We start from the raw sequence: 20,842 nt of genomic DNA on the forward strand, positions 1-20,842 counted from the left end.
ATTCCTCAAAAATGGTAATTCTTTCGTTGAGGTGAAAAGACGTTTAGACCATCGCGAAGGTACCACTGCGATGCCCAAGCACCTATGATATCAAAAGTTTTCCTGTCTTTCATTAAGGACGTTACTGACCGCATAGGAAAAATCTTCAAAAAAGCGGAACCGTGCGGTAACCTCCAAACCCACTCGGAAGATAGAACATCATCTATAATCGGCCAAGGATGTTGGTCAACCGCTGGAAAAATCAATAAATTATAGGATCCCGTATAGTTGTGTGGAGGTGTACGTGGGTACTATCAAAAGAATGGCCAAAAAAGGACTAGAAAAGGACAAGGACGGCTGAGAAGAGAAAAGACACGGATCAGCTGTTGCGGAACATGTTTTGCAGCCAGGCGACCACCACATTTATTTTGGTGGGACATACCATGAAAGGTGTTACAGAGAGGTCATAGGTATTGTAAAATACCACAGCGTAATAGCCTGGAACATTTTATTAATTGCGAAGTACTTTTCTTCAGAAACTTTAACTGGCTCTCTCCTACTCGAAAATGTTGACTGCTGCAGCTAACATCTCGAACTTTGGCAGAGCTGTTGCTAGCTCAACACTATATTGACGTCAGTGTGAGGGCGAAGGCGTAGTCTTCAGGAGCACATCCCACATGTTGGTGTGGATTGCAGCAAGCCCTCGCTAGAGTCTAAGATGTCTGTTCGCGTTGCCGCCTGTGGTGCGGTAGCGTGATACCATCTGTTATTATTCCGCATACAAGAATTTGGTGGACATTATGAATTCACTGCCTCTACCCCTGTCATTTACAGCGGACTGACACCTTGGCACAAGAGATGAAACCAGACGAATTGAATTTTCTAGTTAGCTTATTGTAAATCGCTGAGAAACCTCATTAACACGCCTTGCCAGTGAAACCAGTTCCACTGATTGCAGTATTAGTACCACTCATAACTCACATCGATGAGCTGATGAAAACCTTTGTGCCTTTGTGGAGTCACGTTTTCGAGAACGCTTCTCTATGTTTATCTGGTGTGGTGTGGCAAATATTGAGTTGAGTGCAGACTGTTGTCTTACCATAACTCCTCACAGGAACCCGTTATCTAGAATTACTTGAAAACGAGATTTCAGCATTGTGTATTGGAAGAAGTTCTGTCGGCTACAGGCATGGGTATGTTTTTGCATTATTCTAGCTGTCAGGTGAGACATACCCCCGAAGCAAAATATTAAAGACTGTAATACGGATGTCAAAGCAAATATATTACAAGGAAAAGATAGTCATATCAGATAACAAAATAAAGACAATATGGGATATAGTGAAGGAGGAGACCGGTAGAACCAGACATGAAGAGGAACAAATAGCATTAAGAGTAAATGATACATTGGTGACAGATGTGTATAGTGTTGCAGAACTTTTTAACAAACATTTTATAACTGTTACTGAAAAGATGGGGTTGTCAGGTTCGGTAGATGCTGCTATGGATTACCTTAGACCAGACATTTCAAGTAACTTCCATAATATGAATTTGACCCTCACTACCCCAACAGAAATAATGTCCATCATAAAATCTTTAAAATCAAAAACATCTAGTGGGTATGATGAAATATCAACAAAGTTAATTAAAGAATGTGATTCTGAGCTAAGTAACATACTAAGCTATCTGTGTAAGCAGTCGTTTATCAGTGGAATATTTCCTGAATGGCTGAAATATGCTGAAGTTAAGCCACTGTTTAAGAAGGGAGATAAAGAAATAGCATCAAATTCCCGTCCATTTTCACTGTTGCCAACATTCTCAAAAATTTTCGAAAAAGTAATGTACAGTCGTCTTTATAACCATCTTATCTCAAATAACATACTGTCAAAGTCACAGTTTGGATTTCTAAAAGGTTCTGATATTGAGAAGGCTATCTACACTTACAGTGAAAATGTACTTAATTCATTAGACAAAAAATTGCAGGCAACTGGTATATTTTGTGATCTGTCAAAGGCATTTGACTGTGTAAATCACAATATCCTTTTAAGTAAACTAGAATATTATAGTGTAACAGGAAATGCTGCAAAATGGTTCAGATCTTATATCTCTGGCAGGAAACAAAGGGTGTTATTAGGAAAGAGACATGTATCAAGCTATCAGGCATCATCCAACTGGGAACTAATTACATGTGGGGTCCCACAAGGTTCCATTTTGGGGCCCTTACTTTTTCTTGTGTATATCAATGACCTTTCATCAGTAACATTACCAGATGCCAAGTTTGTTTTGTTTGCTGATGATACAAACATTGCAATAAATAGCAAATTAAGTGTAGTCTTAGAAAGATCAGCCAATAAAATATTTGTGGACATTAATCACTGGTTCCTAGCCAATTCTTTGTCACTAAACTTTGAAAAAACACACTACATGCAGTTCAGAACTTGTAAGGGGTGTCCCAAGAGTATATGTCTAACATACAATGACAAGAAGATAGAAGAAGTGGACAGTGTTAAATTCTTGGGATTACAGCTTGATAATAAATTCAACTGGGAGGTGCACACCACAGAACTGCTGAAGCGTCTTAACAAATCTCTGTTTGCAATGCGAATTTTGTCAGACGTAGAGGATATAAAAATGAAAAAGCAGGCATACTACGCTTACTTTCATTCCATAATGTCATATGGGATTATTTTTTGGGGTAATTCATCAAGCCAAGCTAAAGTTTTCCGGGCACAAAAACGTGCAGTAAGAATTATATGTGGTGTGAACTCAAGAACATCCTGCAGAAGCCTGTTTAGGGAACTAGGGATACTAACTACAGCTTCCCAATATATTTATTCCTTAATGAAATTTGTCATTAAAAATATATCACTTTTTCAAACCAACAGCTCAATTCATGGAATCAATACTAGAAATAAGAATAATCTTCACAAGGATTTAAAGTCACTTAGTCTTGTACAAAAAGGTGTGCATTATTCAGGAACACACATTTTCAATAACTTGCCAGCAGCCATAAAAAGCAAAACAACCAATGAAATTCAGTTTAAGAGAAGCCTAAAGGATTTATTGGTGGCCAACTCCTTCTACTCCATTGATGAATTTCTTAGCAAAACCAACTGATTTGTATATAAGTACAACATAACTTCTGCACAATTTCAGTGCAGTAATGTGTTCATTGAAAATTTGTGTGTGTGTGTGTGTGTGTAACTATAATCTAACTTCTGCACCATTTCAGTGCAGTAATGTGTTCATTGTAAATAAGTATTACAGTAGTTGCATTACATGTTTATTACCTTATAAAGAAATAAAAAACTTTTTTATTTTAAATTCAGTGCATTAGTATTTGTAAAATGACTCTTAGTGTTCATTAAAAAATTACAATCATTCCACTTGGGACCTGTGGAATGGTACATTAGCTTATTTGTTTTAGTTGTAAATATTTGTCATGTATTGTTGTTTTTCTGACATGTTCCACATCCTGGAGGACCTCCTCACTACGGATCAATTGGAATGAAAGTAAATCTAATCTAATCTAAAAGATGGATAGGCAAAAATGCTCAGTTTTATTGACCACCAACGTCCCCGTTTGGTTTACATTCTAACAGCTGTATCTCTGTAACCAATAAAAACTGCACACACCTTGTACAGAATGCTTTATTGGAATGAGTCTATACTACCACCTCGTAAAATATTTACTTTCACTCCTGTAATAACCTGCATAGCAGATGAAAATTTAAAAAAATCAAACGTTGTTATTCCTGCAAGTTGTTGAAATGTATCAATTTCCTCAAAGTTTCCTTGCTCTCTTTCAGTTCAAACACCGAATTTTACTCTAAGTAACACGGGACGTATTCCAGTATTCATGCTGAGCAATTCAGTTGAAAAGTATAAGTTTGTTGTTGAATGTGGTATTCAGTTTGAAGACTGATCTGATGGTGCTCTCCATGTTAGTCTATCCTGTAAATGCCCCTTCATCTCTGCATAACTGCTGCAACCAACATCCGTTGGCACTTGCTTATTGTACTCAGGCTATGGTCTGACTCAACAGTTATTATACACTTCCTTCCATAACGAAACTGACGAGTCCCTAATGATTCAGGACATGCCCTATCAACTGATCCCTTCTTTTAGTCAAGTTGTTCCGTAACTTTCTTTATTCGATGATTCGGTTCAGTACTTCGTCACTAGTTATTCGATCGACCCACCTACTCTTGGGTAACACTTATCAGAAACTTCTACACTATTCTTGTCTGAACTGTTTATCGTCCGCATTTAACTTCCGTACATTCCAGAACAATACTTTCAGAAAAACTTACTAACATTGCAATTTATATTCCATGTTGAAAGAGTTCCTTTTTTCAGAAACTCTTTTCTTGCTCTTGTCAATTTGCATTTTATTTCCTCTCTGCCTCAGCTATCGTCATCTACTTTGCTACCTAAATATCGCAACTCGTCTAGTACTTTAAGTATTTCATTTCCTAACCCGATTTCCTCAGCATCGCCACATATAATTCCGCAACGTTGCTCTATCCTTGAGTTACTTTTGTTGATATTTGCCTTATAAACTCTTTTAAAAACGTTATCCATTCCGATCACTTGCTCTTCCGAGTCGTATGTTGTTTCTGAAACAATTGCGATGTCAGTTGTCGGACTGCAGAATATTTATTTCTTCTCACTGAACTTTAGTTACCATTGCAAATATCTCCCCCTTTTTTTCTTTTTCTTCAACTTACAGATTGAATAAGTTAACAGATAAGTTACAACACTATCTCACTCGGCCCTCAACTAATGCTTCCCTTTCATGTCTTCGATTCTTATAACTGCAGCATGGTTCATGTACAAGTTGTGGATAACTTTTCACTTCCTGTGCTTTATCCCCACGACCTTCCGAATTTCAAGGAATGTATTCCATTCAATAGTGTCGGCAGTTTTTTCTAAATCTACAAATGATAAAAGCCCAGGTTTTCCATTCGTCATGATATCTCATAATAAATCTGATTACAAGTTAAATGAATAATAAATAACATTTCGCCGGCCGCGGTGGCGAGCGGTTCTAGGTGCTCAGTCCGGAACCGCGCGACTGCTACGGTCGCAGGTTCGAATCCTGCCTCGGGAATGGATGTGTGTGATGTCCTTAGGTTGGTTAGGTTTGAGTAGTTTTAAGTTCTAGGGACTCATTACCACAGATGATAAGTCCCATAGTGCTCAGAGCCATTTTTGAACATAATATTTCGTCCGCAGTAGAATCATTATCACCGCTAAACCCGTTTAGAACGCATACACTTACAAGCTGTGTCTACCTAGTGATACAAACAACAAAAGAGACAATACAGACAAATTCATTCTGTCAGTCATTCACATATATGTAAGTTTGTACTGCCTCAATGAAACCGTAAAGTAAGAAACATTCAACGATTCCAAAGCTAATGCAGTTCGAGTGGACTTTGTGGCGTATAATTTGTGAGTTCTTTGAGTGCCTCTGCAAGACACACTAGAGAGAACTAGTGTTGTACTTTTTTCCTTTTATTCATGATTGATAATATCTGCTATAGTTGTAATAGTCTTTTATTCCCAATAAAGGCAAGCATAGCCAGGTTTCAGGACAACAGTCCCGCCTTCTGGTGCATCTGGAAGATTATAAGTAAAACGTAACACCTATACAACTTGTCAAACTCTAATAAACCCATCAGAACTTGTATAAATATTCTAAAGAGGATACCACTTATATGTTTAGATTGTCCACACGAGTGAACAGGGGTTGAAATAGTGATTCTCTGGTAACTGGCACGTAAGCATATTTTGTACTCGTATGTAGTATTCTCTTAAGAATACTACCACGAGTTTTGTTGCGTTTTTTAGTGTTTTACAATAGATATAGTCGTCACACTTTAGTCGTAATTTTTTCAGATGCGCCTGTAGATTGAAATTTCGTCCTGAAACCTGCTGGCCGTTTCCTTTTATTAAAAATAAAAATTTGTTACAAACGTGGTGTATGTTGATAATCATGGATAATACACATAGAAGTTATGGATGTCCTCTCAAGAAAACATGTCTTTTTCTTGGTCATGGTAACCTAAATTTTCTGAAATTATCAAGGTGCATAGAGCCACAGGTTTGTATATTTTTAAGTTTAATTGGAAGTTCAGCTGCTGTGAAGCTCGAACTTACCTTACTGAATTTTAGCTCATGTTACCAAAAGGGTATTCATAATTCCCTCGCATTTTCAAGTGATTTTATTCATTCAGTTGTAACTAATTCGCGAATGACAAGTTTTCGATAGCAATATTCTATACTTAAAATGTTAGGTCCCACCGAGATTTGAACTCGGATCGCTGGATTCAAAGTCCAGAGTGCTAACCATTACACCATGGAACCCTGGCAGAATCTACTGAAAACCATCAAGTATCTCAAGTACCGTTACGACGCTGGAGTCACAGACATTGCATGAGTCACGCACGCTACTCGCTTACGGTCCTCAGAGCGCCGGGCATCAAAACGATCTCCCTGAAGGCGATCAAATATCTCACTCAGATCTTACGAGATTCTTATTAATTAGGAGAGATCTTACGCTTTCTTTCGAACTACTAGTTATTTAAATTTAATAAATTCCGCGATACATTCCGAGGTAATGGTGGATTGCCTTCTGAGTGTCTGAGCGTCCATACGGGTTGTACCTTAACACCGAAATAATAGGAATGAACTGTGCTCAGAAAACGTAGACTTTATATCACTTCCTCAGAACGTACCTCTCTGACGCCACCCTAGACGAGTGTGCTGTCGTTACAACCCAATACCTGCAGAAGTGGGGAGTCAGATTTTAAAACGATCTTGCCATACATCAGTGCCTGAGGGCAGTTACTCTACGTCGTGACAAAATAGGAGAAATGCAGATATATCGTAATAAAAAGTAATTAAATGTTCGACCTGTTCCTCACACTATGTGTTTCTAAAGGTACCTTCCCTCTTCAGGTGTGTTTAGGTGTAGTATTTAGAACATTCCCATGAATATCATGATTATGTTGGCAATACTCAAGGCAATCATCTATATACTTCACTTACACCTACGCACATGTGGATATGGATCGTACCATCGAAAATAAAGGCAAGAGAAGGTTGTAGAACCTTACTTTTCACAATATGTATAATCGACCTAGTGAATAACGCTGAAAGTTCCACGTGGCTTTTCGTGGATTATGTGTTGCATAAGGAGGAGTTTCAACGCTAGAAAATTCTAGCGAAATGCAGGTACACCTGCAGAGAATCGAATCTCGGTGCAGGGGTTAGTAGTTGTCTCTCTACGTAAACAAATATAATGTACTGCAAATACGTATGCAGAAAGACACATTATTCGATGACTAAGCGATTGTAGGATAATCACTAGGAGTATGTGTAAGGAACGGTATAAGGTAGAATGACGACAAAAAAACTAATCGCAGGCAAGACTGATGTCAGACTGAAAGTCATTGTAAGAATCCTCCGGAAATTTAGTCCACCCACGAAGGAGGTATCTTACAAAACCTTCGTTGAACAAATACTTGAATACTGTTCGCCAGTCTGGGATCCGTATCAGGTAGGATTGATAGAGGAAATAGAGAGTATACAAAGAAGAGCTGCGCTTTTCCTTACAGGTACTTTCAGTAAGTGTAATAGCGTCACGGAGATGCTCAGTCAACTCCAGTGGCAGATGCTGCTAGAGAGGCGTTGTGCATCTCGTTATAGTCTACTGTTAAAGTTGTCTGTGACATACCATAAGGTAGCTTGCGGAGTATAGATGTATAAATCGATGTAGGTGTGTTTGTAGAGTGAGAACGGAGTCCGGGCCAAAGTTCGAACGTCTTACTGCTTACCCGGGTTGCCACCTCATTACCATTCGATCTACAGAGATCGACAGCTGTATGGCATAAGTTAGCTTAAAGTCACATGGAGGACGTTAAAGACAAATTAAAAGCTTAGCTGGACAAGAATATGAGAGGGAATCGGTCCTGAAAGTATCATCACAGCATTTGTCTAATGTTGTGTAATGGAAACCACGGAAACGTAAATTTGAATGTTCAGGTGGGTATTCAATTTCTTTCCGCTCAAATATGAGGCCAGCCTCTTAAGCCCTGTGTCACTTAGCTCGTCCATGAAATAACGTCCCCATATTCAAATGTTGCAGTGAGAACAAATATCTCTAAAGCCAAAGCTTCTGGAATCCACACATTAAATACAGGCTAACGAGAGAACACCAAAAGAACACTTAAGTAAAAACACTGCTTTAGAAAAATTTCAGAGAGAAAAAATTGTCTGGATGAAAATCGAACTCTCAGAACAACAAAACAAAAAGACAAGTAGGGAGATCCAAGAGATCCAGACTTGCAAAAGGCAATGAATATTATCTGCTATAAAACAGAGTAATTTTATTTAAAAATGTTCACCAGCAAACAAAATTGAACTGTCTGTATCGAAGAAGGTTTGCCGAAAATTATGAAGTGTCTGAATACGTATCTTTACAGACATGATATTTAGGAAAGTTTACTACTGGTTTAAAAGATGGAACAGATCGTTCTCAGTGGCCCGTTGCTGTGTAACTGCATTTCGTATGACATGAACTGAACGTCTTTAAAACATTCCTTCAACATACACTCCAACAACTTTCGAGCTATATGTTGAAGATAGTTCGTACGCATATGTTCCACGTTCTCTGTGTACACTAGATGGAGATTAATTTGACACAGTTTAAGTACATTTAAGTACATAGGACTAAATATTCAGAGAATATAAATAAACAAGCGATTCCAGGTCGTCGTGAGCAAGAAAGCGTAAAGTTTCGCAGCAAAGATCTAATCGGGTTCAGGAAGTAAGCAACAATAACCATAAACAGCATTGCAGACTGTGCATAAAAACCTGGTTTTTTCATATATACTCTCACTATTGTTTTTTTTCCTTGAAAAATTTTGATGTATTTCTCGATCCATTCTTTTCTTTTCCTAATTTTGTGGATCATCTTGACATTATAATTTATGTTACTGAATGGATAAATGTAACACACCACGCACTCCGCAGTATAGAAAATGGTATGAGCATACGCCGTACATATTGCAAAAACAAAATTAAACTGGAGTAAATACATTGTCTTACGAATAGTGTGTGTGTGGGGAGGGGAGGAAGGGGGAGGGGGGCTCCGGACGCTCATCGACGAGGCTATCAGCGCTTCTTACGAATAATGCTAAAGAGAATAGTGAGATTCTTATTAAAAATTTTGCGAAAGAGACCCCACACATTTTTATAAAAGCTTTTTAAACGAAATCGAAAACTGTGTTTAACATGGTGGGAAGCATTACGGTTCTCCTACAACAAATGTTGCACAAATTCTCTTTCTAATTTCCTAGGTCTTCGAGTCTTCCCTACATTGTATCTATATCCATCAAGATGAACAGTTTTCTGAAGAGGAATTTACTGACATGTTTGTCATGGTTACCAACTTAGATTAGTGTCGTCTCGCTCCAATAAAACCCCACTGGATAGCCTTTCGTATAAAGCGCCTGCTTCGGAGACGGGGAGGCGTGATAGCGCAGTCTGAATGTGCCTGGTGGATCAACGACGAGGACCAGTATGCCACCAGCCTGGATGTGGTTTTTAGGCGGCCTCAGATACACACTATGCAAACATTTACTACACTTTCTCCCACTTGCACAATGAATTTGCTACAGACGCAGACAGATGGGGTCCACTGGGGGGAGACAGTGAACAATAGACTGATGACATTAGATCTTAGTCTCCATAAAGACATAATCAGCAGCAGCAGCAAGTAGCATGAAGTGCGACGTAAGTCTACAGAACCTCGAAATATCTTGTTTTCTGCGTGTATATGGGAAGTCCTATATCGGACAAACAGTTGGGTTGCTTGAAATCCATCGTACAGAATAGCAAACACACATAAGTCTAACACAGCGTTTCAAACTGGCAGTGGCGCAACGCTGTCGCGAACCATAACGTGAGGGAACGTGTGATTTGGCTCTAGCTCTGGCTCTGGGACTTTTATTTTTTCTTCATAATTACTACCTGTTATCTGAAAAGCTGATGAAATAGGGCATACAAATCACATTTTCTTGAATAGTAGTAACTTTATATATTAACTGTTTATTTCTGATATTTATGTTTTTACTACTACAGCTACTTCTACCACTATAAAACTACAATAAAACCGCCAATCATTTACCGAACTACTAATACTCTTGTCAGCACTAGGGAATATGTTCTGCTTTTTTTATTATTATCGTGCATTTAACCTGCAGGTGGTTGTTTCCGCTACTGGATCCGCCCTCTTACTACCCCCGCAATATCTATTCTCTGCTGGATTTCTTGGCTATTGGGCCACATGTCAGCAGCATTTTCATTATAAGAAGCAATTCCACCAATCTGTGTTACGTCTTTAAGTCACGCTTCCATCATCACTATTTCATTCGATGATCGCTGACCTCAGTTGTTTACTCTCCATCTGCAGAGTATGTTGTCTAGTCAGGATGGCAGCAGGTTGGCGTGTGGTTAAATACCTCGTGTAGTCTTCCTTTGCCTTCCTGGATACTGCGGCTGTAGTATATCATCCAAGATGCACCAGGTCGACTCGCTCCTTAACGTGACTCCGGGATCCAACGTTCTTAAAGCCTGATGGCCATTACCAGCCACATCTTCGTAGAGTGCGGAGTCTCACAATGAGTGTTCTGGTGCGCTCACACTGCCGCAAGCGCAGCTATCACTCATCTGTCTTTTGATTTTGTATAGATACGTAGCATATGGGCCATGGCCAGTCAAGTGTTATATGAAACCTTTCGACGGGTTCAGAAGTTTCATTTTTGGTCTCTCCCTGATGTCATGGAGAAATTCGTATGTTCTCCTGCCTGTGCCTGACGTGTCCCATTCGTTTTGCCACAGCTGTAATATGCGATCTTTTATTAACTTTCTCGAATTGGCCTCAGCTCCAAGCATCCGTCGTACTTCCCTTTGATCATCTTTCTATAACCAGTGAAAGGATCCCCTTTTCCTAATTTCCAAGTCCATTGGGCATATTCCTAGAATTACTTACAAAGTATTATTCGGGGTAGTGCAGTAGGCTACTTTGCTTTCACAAGCAAAAAATTTTGCATTAGTTCTGTGAAAACGTCGCTCTGTTTAGGCGCCTTAACGTAACTATTTATGCAGTACTTCTATTGGAACGAAATAGTTTGTTGCTGCATTTTTCTCTGGTATAAGTCGGAATATCTGAAGTAGTCGCAGTATGGTTCAGGTGCTTCACAACAGTCTTTGAAACGCTAAAGCTCCATTACGACTGTATCAGCTTCTCGTTGAAAGGTCATCTGCTATGCACACTGACCTTATCGCGCTACAGCTTACGCTAGTAATCAGCTGTTCACTGCTGACCCTCTGTTGCATATATCAACAGTTTTCATTTCCTTTCAAATGGTGCGTGACTTTTTCCTATTCGTGGAAAACTTGCATTCGACACGTTTTCCATAGCAATACCCAATACTTAAAAATGTTAGGTCCCACCGAGATTTGAACTCGGATCGCTGGATTCAAAGTCCAGAGTGCTAACCATTACACCATTTTTTTTACCTTTTTTCCTTTATTAAAACAACCATATATGTACATACGCACAAAAACAAAATATTGAAGTGCTGGAACTGATTCAACACGAATTGTATCCTACAATAGACTGAAGAACGCATTTCAATATAGTGCCATTTGTAAGCTTACAAAATAGAACATAAATAGTAGCCTCTTCAGTCCAGACAGAGACATAGATCCGAAACGCAATCATATATATAATTGATTGTCTTAACTGGAATGACAGTTCTGTCATTTGATTCATAACCGTCCAAACTCAAAGTCATTCGGAGCACACAAACGGATAACAGGAGATGCACAGGTACATAAATTAATGAAAACGTCATAATGAAGTTAATAACACCACTGAGAAGTCGGGAGTAGTCCTAGGAACTGGTATAACCCCTTACTCGTTGTGTATTTTGTTCGCTACATAGTCTTGCATGTGATTTGTGCCATTACCGGCATCGAGAATTACCCTACGCCTTGTTTTTCAAAAATTATGTCTAACATGTTAGCAAACATCTTCCTGAAATTTGGGTAACGTTTCATCTTCCAGCGTGCCGTTCTCATGTAAGCCTCGAAACTAATGAGATTATCTTCACTATTGTGGATGATGATATATGTCACAAACTGTCCTAACATCCACATCACGGTGTTGTTCTTGGTGGCGGGAAAATGTTTCGCGTCCGGCCAGAGCAGGATGTCGGTGCAGTGGCTGGCTGGGCTGCTGCGGGTAATCAGGCCCAGCCTCTGCTGCACCCATTTCCAGTTAATGAGATGGCCGCCACAAGTGAAGCAATGGCGTAAGGTGTCGACCAGACCACAGCGGACGCATTTATCACTGTCACTTAATCCGATTCTATGCAACCTTTCATTAGTGGGTATAACATCGTTTACCACTTTATACCATGTGGACGCCACTTCAGCAGTGTGGACAGTTAAACTTATGTTGTCCCAAACTGCCTTCCCATGAACACTCGGGTATTTAAGTTCAATGGGATTCCGGACTATTGGAGATGTCCATCTTTTTAATAACAGGTGCGTCGTCGGTAAATCCTGCGTGAAATAATGTCCATCAATGTAGCTTACTTCAAGAAAAAACTGCTTGACATGTCGTAGTTTGTAATGTATTTTACCTATATCAGTGGGTGGATGCATATCGGTGGGTTGTAAGGTTCGGAAGAGCCAACTGGTTACGCTGAGAGGTTCCTTGTCCAACAAATGGGTGATTCGTTTAATATATAACGCAGTACACTTTCGGTTAATGTCAGGCATGTTTAGTCCGCCGGCCTGTCTTGAAGACGTCAGCGTGGTGTATTTCACTTTGAACAGATGCCCTTGCCAGATAAATCTGTTAGAGAGTTTCATCACGTGTTTGGCCTGCATCTTGGGGACTGGTAATAGTTGGGCCATATAGTACGCTTTACTGAATATATAACTGCTGAGGAGTCGTATGCGTTGGAGAATCTTAACGGACTGCCAATTGTTTTCATAGATGGCACCTTGCATGTTATTGGTGACCTACTTCCAATTTTTTGCATTCATCTTTAGCGGGCATTCGTCGATAATCATTCCGAGAGTGGTGTGGGTTTCGACACGCTTCACCCAAGGTATAATAACTGCGTCGAATCCTCGAATGTGGACAAAGGTGCATTTACCGGCGTTGATTTTAGCACCGGAAGCACGACAGTACTGGTCTACCGCGGTCTTGAGGGTTGATACGTCTCCGTCGTTACGCAGTAACACTCCGACGTCGTCGGCGTAAGCACGAACCACGAAGGACGTCCCGGCGATCGAAAGGCCTGCAAGTTTGTCATGAATAGAGCGTAAGAGCGGCTCGAGCGATAAAACAAATAACATCATGGAGAGAGGACTCCCCTGCGGCACTCCTCTTTGGACCTCGATGGGTTGAGTAAGCTGTCCATTTACCCTGATTCTGGTTGTAATGCCCGTGACGAAATGTTGCACGACACTAATAACCCGTTGCTCAAAACCACACCGCTGCAGTAGCTGTAGGAGGTACTCGTGGCGGACGCGATCAAAAGCCTTGCAAAAGTCGATAAACAGCAATGCGAGATTCACGTTAGTGACTGACGCTATGGCTATTACATCTCTATATTCCGAAAGGGGCGTCATAATAGTGCGACCAGGGATGCATGATTGATGGTTGTGAGTCACTTGTTTCATTAACGGAGACACTCTGCTGTTGAGTGCTCTGGCGAAGGTTTTGTAATCAAAATTGAGTAAAGTAATAGGTCGGAAGTTATCTAAGGTTTTTCGGTGTTTGCTTTTTGGTATCAATACAATTCGAATTTCCTTCATTTCGGCCGGCACGTCACTCCCTCGCATCACTTCATTGAGAACATCTGTAAATGCGTGTCCGATTATGGGCCAGAAGCGCACATAAAATTCCCGTGGCAAACCATCAGGGCCAGGGTTCGATGGCGAGCCAGAAATCAGTTCAAGGACTTCGTCTGGAGCAAAATCGTGTACGACCGCCGAGTTGTCCGCAGGCGTGACTACGGTGGGCAGAGCACTCACGATATCGCCGCCGTCATCACCATATGTATCGCATTGCGAGTACAGTTCTGTGAAGTACCGGTAAACTGCAGTAAGAATATCACTCTGTCGGGTCAAACGGAGTCCATCACCTGTGTCCAGCTCCCCGATAAAAGCTCGCTTGCGATGGGCACGATGTTTTATGAGGTGATACAGCGATGCAAGTTCGTCCTCTTGAAGCGATTTTGCTTTAGATCTGATCTTCAGTCCTTCAAGCTGCGTTCGCTTTATGCCTATAAGCTTCGCCTTTATTTGGTTGATGGTCGTCAGCTGTGTGTTGGTTGGTGTCGTAGTCGCATACAACTCTCGCAGAACTGTTTGGTAAAAATCAATCGTGCGGTTGACATCTTGCGCCCGTTGCCAATTGTAGTTCCGTTTGACCACAGCATTCCACCAGGCTATCTTGCTCGGATGTCTGCAGCATTGCTTGAGACAATCCGCCCATGTCATGCAGATGACTTCTTGTAGCAAGGCATCGGCGAGAATAGAACCATTTAGACTCCACGGAATCCTATGCCATTTAGTATGCTGTTTGGCCAGATTTATCGTGACACAGAGGGCGCAGTGGTCGGAGAAGCTAGCCGGAATGACATCGGCGTCCAGAACATGTTGGCAAATGTTCTCAGAGATGTACAAACGGTCTAGACGGCTACATGCGGTGGAGGTCAGGTACGTGTACTTTACCAGGGTAGGAAATTTTAGTTCCCACGCATCCTTCAGCTGCAGGTGACGCACCAGATCATGTAGTTCCCTACAGTAATTAAAGTTTGGCGATTGGTCTTTCCTGTGGATCACACAGTTGAAATCACCTCTAATTATCAACTGGGTTGGGTTGCGGCGTAGCAAGTATATGATGTCTTGTTTAAAGAAGTTAGCTCTTTCTGATTTTAAGGTCGTTCCAGATGAAGCATAGATATTGACGAGGGAGGCGTCAAAAATTTGGCAAGCTATGCCTCTACCGGAGTCCAACATTTCGATATTGCTCACTACCGTCTCGTGATAGAATGGCCGTACCTGTACCCCCGTCCGCCACGGTGTTTACGATTGTTGCAAATCCTGATACATGAAAACTTTAGACACTTCCTGTAACAGAACTATATCAGCTTCGGACTCATATATAAACTGCCGTAGCATTGCTAATTTTAAATCTGTCCTAACTCTGTTAATGTTCAGGGAGAAAAACTTATAAGCTTGACTCATGATCGTCTGAGACTTGTGGGTGATGGGAAGCGTAGGAAGCCCAGTCCATCTCACCGTCGGACTTGGAACCTACATCCGCAGGTTTTGTACCAGTTTTTGCGCTGACTTTACTTTTTGAGTTACTTCGAGCCACGGAGTCCTTTGGTTTAACTTTATTTTGCCGTCGCAAAGTCGTCCGAAGTGTCATTGAAGACGGCGGAGTCGGCGAGTCATGGCTGTAAGCAGTATGTGAAAGTCCTTGCTTCGGAACGGGTGACGGCAAGTCCGAAGACGCGGCTTCAGTAGGCTCACTGTGTTTGTTTGGATCCGTACTGGCTGTTTGTATACAGCTGTCCGGGTCCTCGTGTTGTTTGGAAGCAGTTTCGAGGTGGCGGCTGTTTATGTTATGCTCTACACCGCGTGCTTCATCCGCTGTGTTTACGAGTTGCAGTTGACTGACTGCCGCCTCTTGTGTGTTGGCCACCTGCGGTGAGTCGGCAAGCGGCATCGGAACGGATTGCTGTAAACACTCGGCTGCACTCGTATTGACAGTTTCTGCGTCGGGCGGTTGAATGGGAATTTGGCGGGTCGTAACTGAGCCATCCGACACATGCGTGTCCTGTGTGGAGGCCCGTGGCTCCGCGTCATCGGTTTGATTTTTTACTACCTGGTCGCCGGAACCACTACCGTCACTTATAGTATGTCGTCGTTTGTTACCGACAGATAATGCAACACCTGTGGCTAAGGGGTGACTGGCCACTGGTTTTTGAGGCAAGGGTGGGAAGGTGCTGTTACCGAGATCGTTGTCCTCTGACACAGATGCACTCGGTTGGGAGTCAGTCACAGAGGGCGTTTGATTTTGAGTTAGGACATCAGCCATTGTTTATCTCTGTCGTTGTTGCAGGTTGTTTCGAAGTACGACAACTCGCCGTGGGCAATCCTCTCGTAAATGGCCACACGTGTTACAGATAAAACAAGTGCCTACTTGCCCCTCGTAAATGACAAGAGCCTTATAACCACAAACCATTATATAGGATGGGATATTGACCTTAAAAGCCATGTGAACTGAGCGAACCCCACTATAACATTGGAGTTTGTGACGGCTCGACCATTTTTCGTTTCTAATCTGTCGGATGTCACCGTATTTGGCGAGGACATTCTCAACCTCAGGTGGCAAATTGAACACTCGCACTTGTTTATACTCAATGTCAGCGTTAGATATTGAAACTGTACTCACCGACTGATCACGATGTCGGAACTCTACCTTCCCACCAGTATTCACCAAAATTTTCTCCAGTTGTATCTGGTCTAAAAACTTCACAAAGAAACAGTATTCCGCCATGTCATAATATGCTGTGTGGACCTGATCGGATGTGATGCCAATAATATCTACTAACCAGTCATGGATTTCTAGAGAACTCGGTTGCACATTCCTGGAAGATTTCTCGAATGCAAAACACAGGGTATTCTTACGAGGTACACTGGGAGCCATAACTGCACTTTATGAGCGGTCGGGACCGCTGTGAGTAAATTAAGAAGCTTGTGTACGACGGTAGTGAAGCACTGAGAATATCACAGGTCACAATCCAAGAATTATTATAAACACGGCTTGCGGCGCTACGACTACGCGGGAGTACCGACACGTCCGATCGCTGTCGCGTCCTGAGCGGAACTGACCATGGGACCTCCTGGACGGCTGTGGTAGATCTGAAACATTTCTACGTGTTCTTAGATGTTGAAACAGAAACATCATTGAGTCACGCAAGCTGGTGGGCGCGCGGTGGCGTTCTGTGACGCTCTGAAGACGGTTGCGCCTCTGTCTATATTTTCCAAGAAATTGTCAGCCTGAACAACTTACAGTTTTATTTTTTACTTCTTATCATACCACAAGTTTTAGAACTTTGTATGAAGGCTGTATTTTATCACGCTGCAACTGACATTGCACGTAATGAACAGTGGCGCTAGCACAAAACATATGTCATAAAACTTGACTCAGAAAACCATGTTCTGATTTTTCTTCTTCTTGTAGGCTGCAACTATTACATTCTGTGACAGGTAACTCTCATGGTTCACGAAATGATGAGTCGTACGTATCAGGCGCAATTCTCAAGTCACTTAAGACTTCAGCGTGATATTTAATCTTTTCCAGGAGCTTCAATTACGAGTGATGACGTAACCTATTCAGCTCGAAACGTACAAGAGAGAGGCACCATCGGAAAAGATATTACGCGTAACACTGTTTACCTCTCCTAATCTAGCGCTCTACAGAAACATAACCTCACTGCGAGAAATTATCGTTCTTACCTTGTGCATAATTTTTTTAAAAAGCAAAACATCTTGCTGTGTAGAACTCAATACATGGAAGTGGGAATAACACTGCTGTGTCGGAAGGCTCTGAGCTGCCAGCTGATCGCCCAAAGGAGCACAATCTCAGGATGTCCAGGACATAAAAAGAGAGTCTTCATTGCTCACAGATTACCCATAAATTTTGGCATGGCCATGCACCCTTCAGTATACTGAACACCGTCTTGAAACATTTCGTGCACCATGTTAGTGTGTGATTAATGTACAAAAGATGGATGCGACTTCAAATAACTGGTGAACCAAATGTCAGTTAGAAGAAAATGGTCTTTCTTTTAACTCTTATGAGGTTTTCTCTCAATTTTGTCTACGTTCGTATACCCTAGTAAGGCCTCGCCCATAATTTTAAGACTCCTGATTGACACAATTTTTAAACATTTCTAGTTACAGAAGTCTTTGCATTAACTTTGTTGTGATTTTTTTAACTTATGTCTTCAGTATTTTCATCCATTAATTATTCTCTTTCAGATCAAAGGAAGAAACAGAACATTCCATTCAGCAGTATACAAAAGATTCACTAAAATTGTTCCAATTACGTAGAATATAATAAATAAAAATAAAAAAGTCCTTCGACTTTAATCAGACGAGGATACAAGATATCTTAAGAAGTATATGCAGCAAAATGAAACCATTTGTAAATCGCGCGGTTCCAGACTGTAGCGCCTAGAACCGCTCGGCCACTCCAGCCGGCTCACTATTTCATTCGATGATCGCTGACCTCAGTTGTTTTCCTCCATCTGCAGAGTATTTTGTCTAGTCAGAATGGCAGCAGGTTGGCTTGTGCTTAAATACCTCGTGTAGTCTTCCTTCGCCTTCCTGGATACTGCGGCTGTAGTATATCATCCAAGATGCACCAGGTCGACTCGCTCCTTAACGTGACTTTGGGATCCAACGTTCTTATAGCCTGATGGCCATTACCAGCCACATCTTCGTAGAGTGCAGAGTCTCACAACGAGTGTTCTGTTGAGTCCACACTGCCGCAAGCGCAGCTATCACTCAACTGTCTTTTGATTTTGTATAGATACGTAGCATATGGGCCATGGCCAGTCAAGTGTTATATGAAACCTTTCGACGGGTTCAGAAGTTTCATTTTTGGTCCCTCCCTGATGTCATGGAGAAATTCGTATGTTCTCCTACCTGTGCCTGACGTGTCCCATTCGTTTTGCCACAGCTGTGGTATGCGATCTTTTATTAACTTTCTCGAATTGGCCTCAGCTCCAAGCATTCCTCGTACTTCCCTTTGATCATCTTTCTATAACCAGTGAAAGGATCCCCTTTTCCTAATTTCCATGTCCATTGGCCATATTCCTACAATTACTTACAAAGTATTATTCAGGGTAGTGAGTAGGCGCCTGTTAAGATCACTCCTCGTTGAACTCTCCTCAGTGGTGAGGCTGGCTTCATTAGATGCGGTCTATGAGGGTTGTGTAAGAAAATAGTTCGTAAAAATCGGGCAGGTAGAAATCCTCATTACCGCTTGAGATGTCAAGACGTGACAGCACACCTTACCCCACTCGGGTCATCCATCACACGCTCGCCTCTTGAAAGATAAATGGGACTATGAAGCAGTTGCCGAGTGACCGTGGTATTTAAGAGACGAAAGATAAATCCGACGATGAATTATCCTGCAACATTTCCTTCGTTAGCGTCATCCGAAAAAATCGGCTACCTCACTGCGATGGTGAAAACGTGTTGCTATTCTCCTCCTGTGTTTCTTCACCTGGACGACTTGTTCTACAGTTTATTCTTCTTCCACGAATAAATTTGGAAAACGGTGCTATAGAAGGAAATGAGTGGGCGAATAAATTACAAAAGGAACAACTTCTGTGAAGAGAAGATGTGGAATCGTACATCCTCTCCCCATATAGTAGAGGAAGAAATAGGATAGTGGGCCGCCTGACACGGGATCCAGAAACAATGAACCTCCAACTGTAAGGAGCAGTATGCGGTAAAGTTGTGAGTACAGACAAAGAAGGTATATGTGTGACACTCTACGAAGTGTTTAGCAGGCATATAGAAAAGAAGAACGCGGAACAACGTTAGAAAGAGTCGGAAATGAACCAGACCGGAAGTGTGATGGAATCCAAAGCCCGCATCTCGTGGTCGTGCGGTAGCGTTCTCGCTTTCCACGCCCGGGTTCCCGGGTTCGATTCCCGGCGGGGTCAGGGATTTTCTCTGCCTCGTGATGGCTGGGTGTTGTGTGCTGTCCTTAGGTTAGTTAGGTTTAAGTAGTTCTAAGTTCTAGGGGACTGATGACCGTAGCAGTTAAGTCCCATAGTGCTCAGAGCCATTTGAACCATTTTTTTTGGAATCCAAAACAAGCAACTTGTAATCCAATTTCTTCTGCTGTTCAGGAGTTTTGCAATTTCGTCACCTTACTTTCCGTCATTTCATATCGATTTATGTGGATTTGCCAAGTTTTGCGGCCTCATTGCCCCTATTCTGTTTGGAACTTTTACCAATTTTAATAAAATAGGAATAGCTTTCAGACCCAGTTTCCCCTGTTGTATAAATTTTGTTGGTTCCAATCCATTCCTTCAACTTTTATAAAAGTTTTATTTTTTCCCTCTCATCTTATCGCGTTTGCTTTTCTTTTTCCTGCGCTATCTAAATAATCCAATATCCTGCCCCTGTACAAGCTGCATATACTTCTCACTTTTGTCTTTCTCCATTTTTCTCTAATCTCTCTGCTTCCTATTCTCATTCGAACCAGTCTGATTGTCTTCCGTTTTCTCTTATTACACTATGTTCCAGTTCTAGCTGTTGCCGATGTTATTTCGCCATGTCTTTGTCGGAACCGATAGGCATTGTAAGCGTTTCACATTTCAAACTTCCTTCTTTTTGTCATATGCACAAATGCTTTATCCTACAGTCTTCTGCTATTTTCAGCTCCTGTAAATTTTAGAAATGTGACCACCACAGACACATTTGGAAATTACAACTTTATGTCGTTCCTTTAGCACCAGCGCATATATATTCATGAAACATTATTGGATTGTACTTTCCAAAAAAAAAAGGCTTAAGTATTTTAACATTAAAATAGGAAGCATTTTCCTGGTGTTCCGCAAATATTATTTATTTGATCACTAACCGTCTTTCGGATTCTTAGACTATCGTCAGGTGATAACTGCACGTAGCAATCACAGATAAAAATGACGTGCAGCTAATATAGAAGATACAT

The 20,842-nt window shown here is 41.4% G+C and overlaps 1 non-coding gene across 1 annotated transcript; it reads right to left on the reverse strand.

The window, feature by feature from the left end:
- Nucleotides 1-6,276: 6,276 nt before the first annotated feature.
- Nucleotides 6,277-6,348, reverse strand: Trnaq-uug (transfer RNA glutamine (anticodon UUG)). Its single transcript has one exon. It is a non-coding gene; the product is annotated as a tRNA-Gln (tRNA).
- Between the last annotated feature and the right edge of the window lie 14,494 nt (nt 6,349-20,842).

This window comes from Schistocerca cancellata, chromosome 2 (assembly GCF_023864275.1).
Source record: "Schistocerca cancellata isolate TAMUIC-IGC-003103 chromosome 2, iqSchCanc2.1, whole genome shotgun sequence".
In the NCBI taxonomy this organism is placed as follows: Eukaryota; Metazoa; Arthropoda; class Insecta; order Orthoptera; family Acrididae; genus Schistocerca; species Schistocerca cancellata.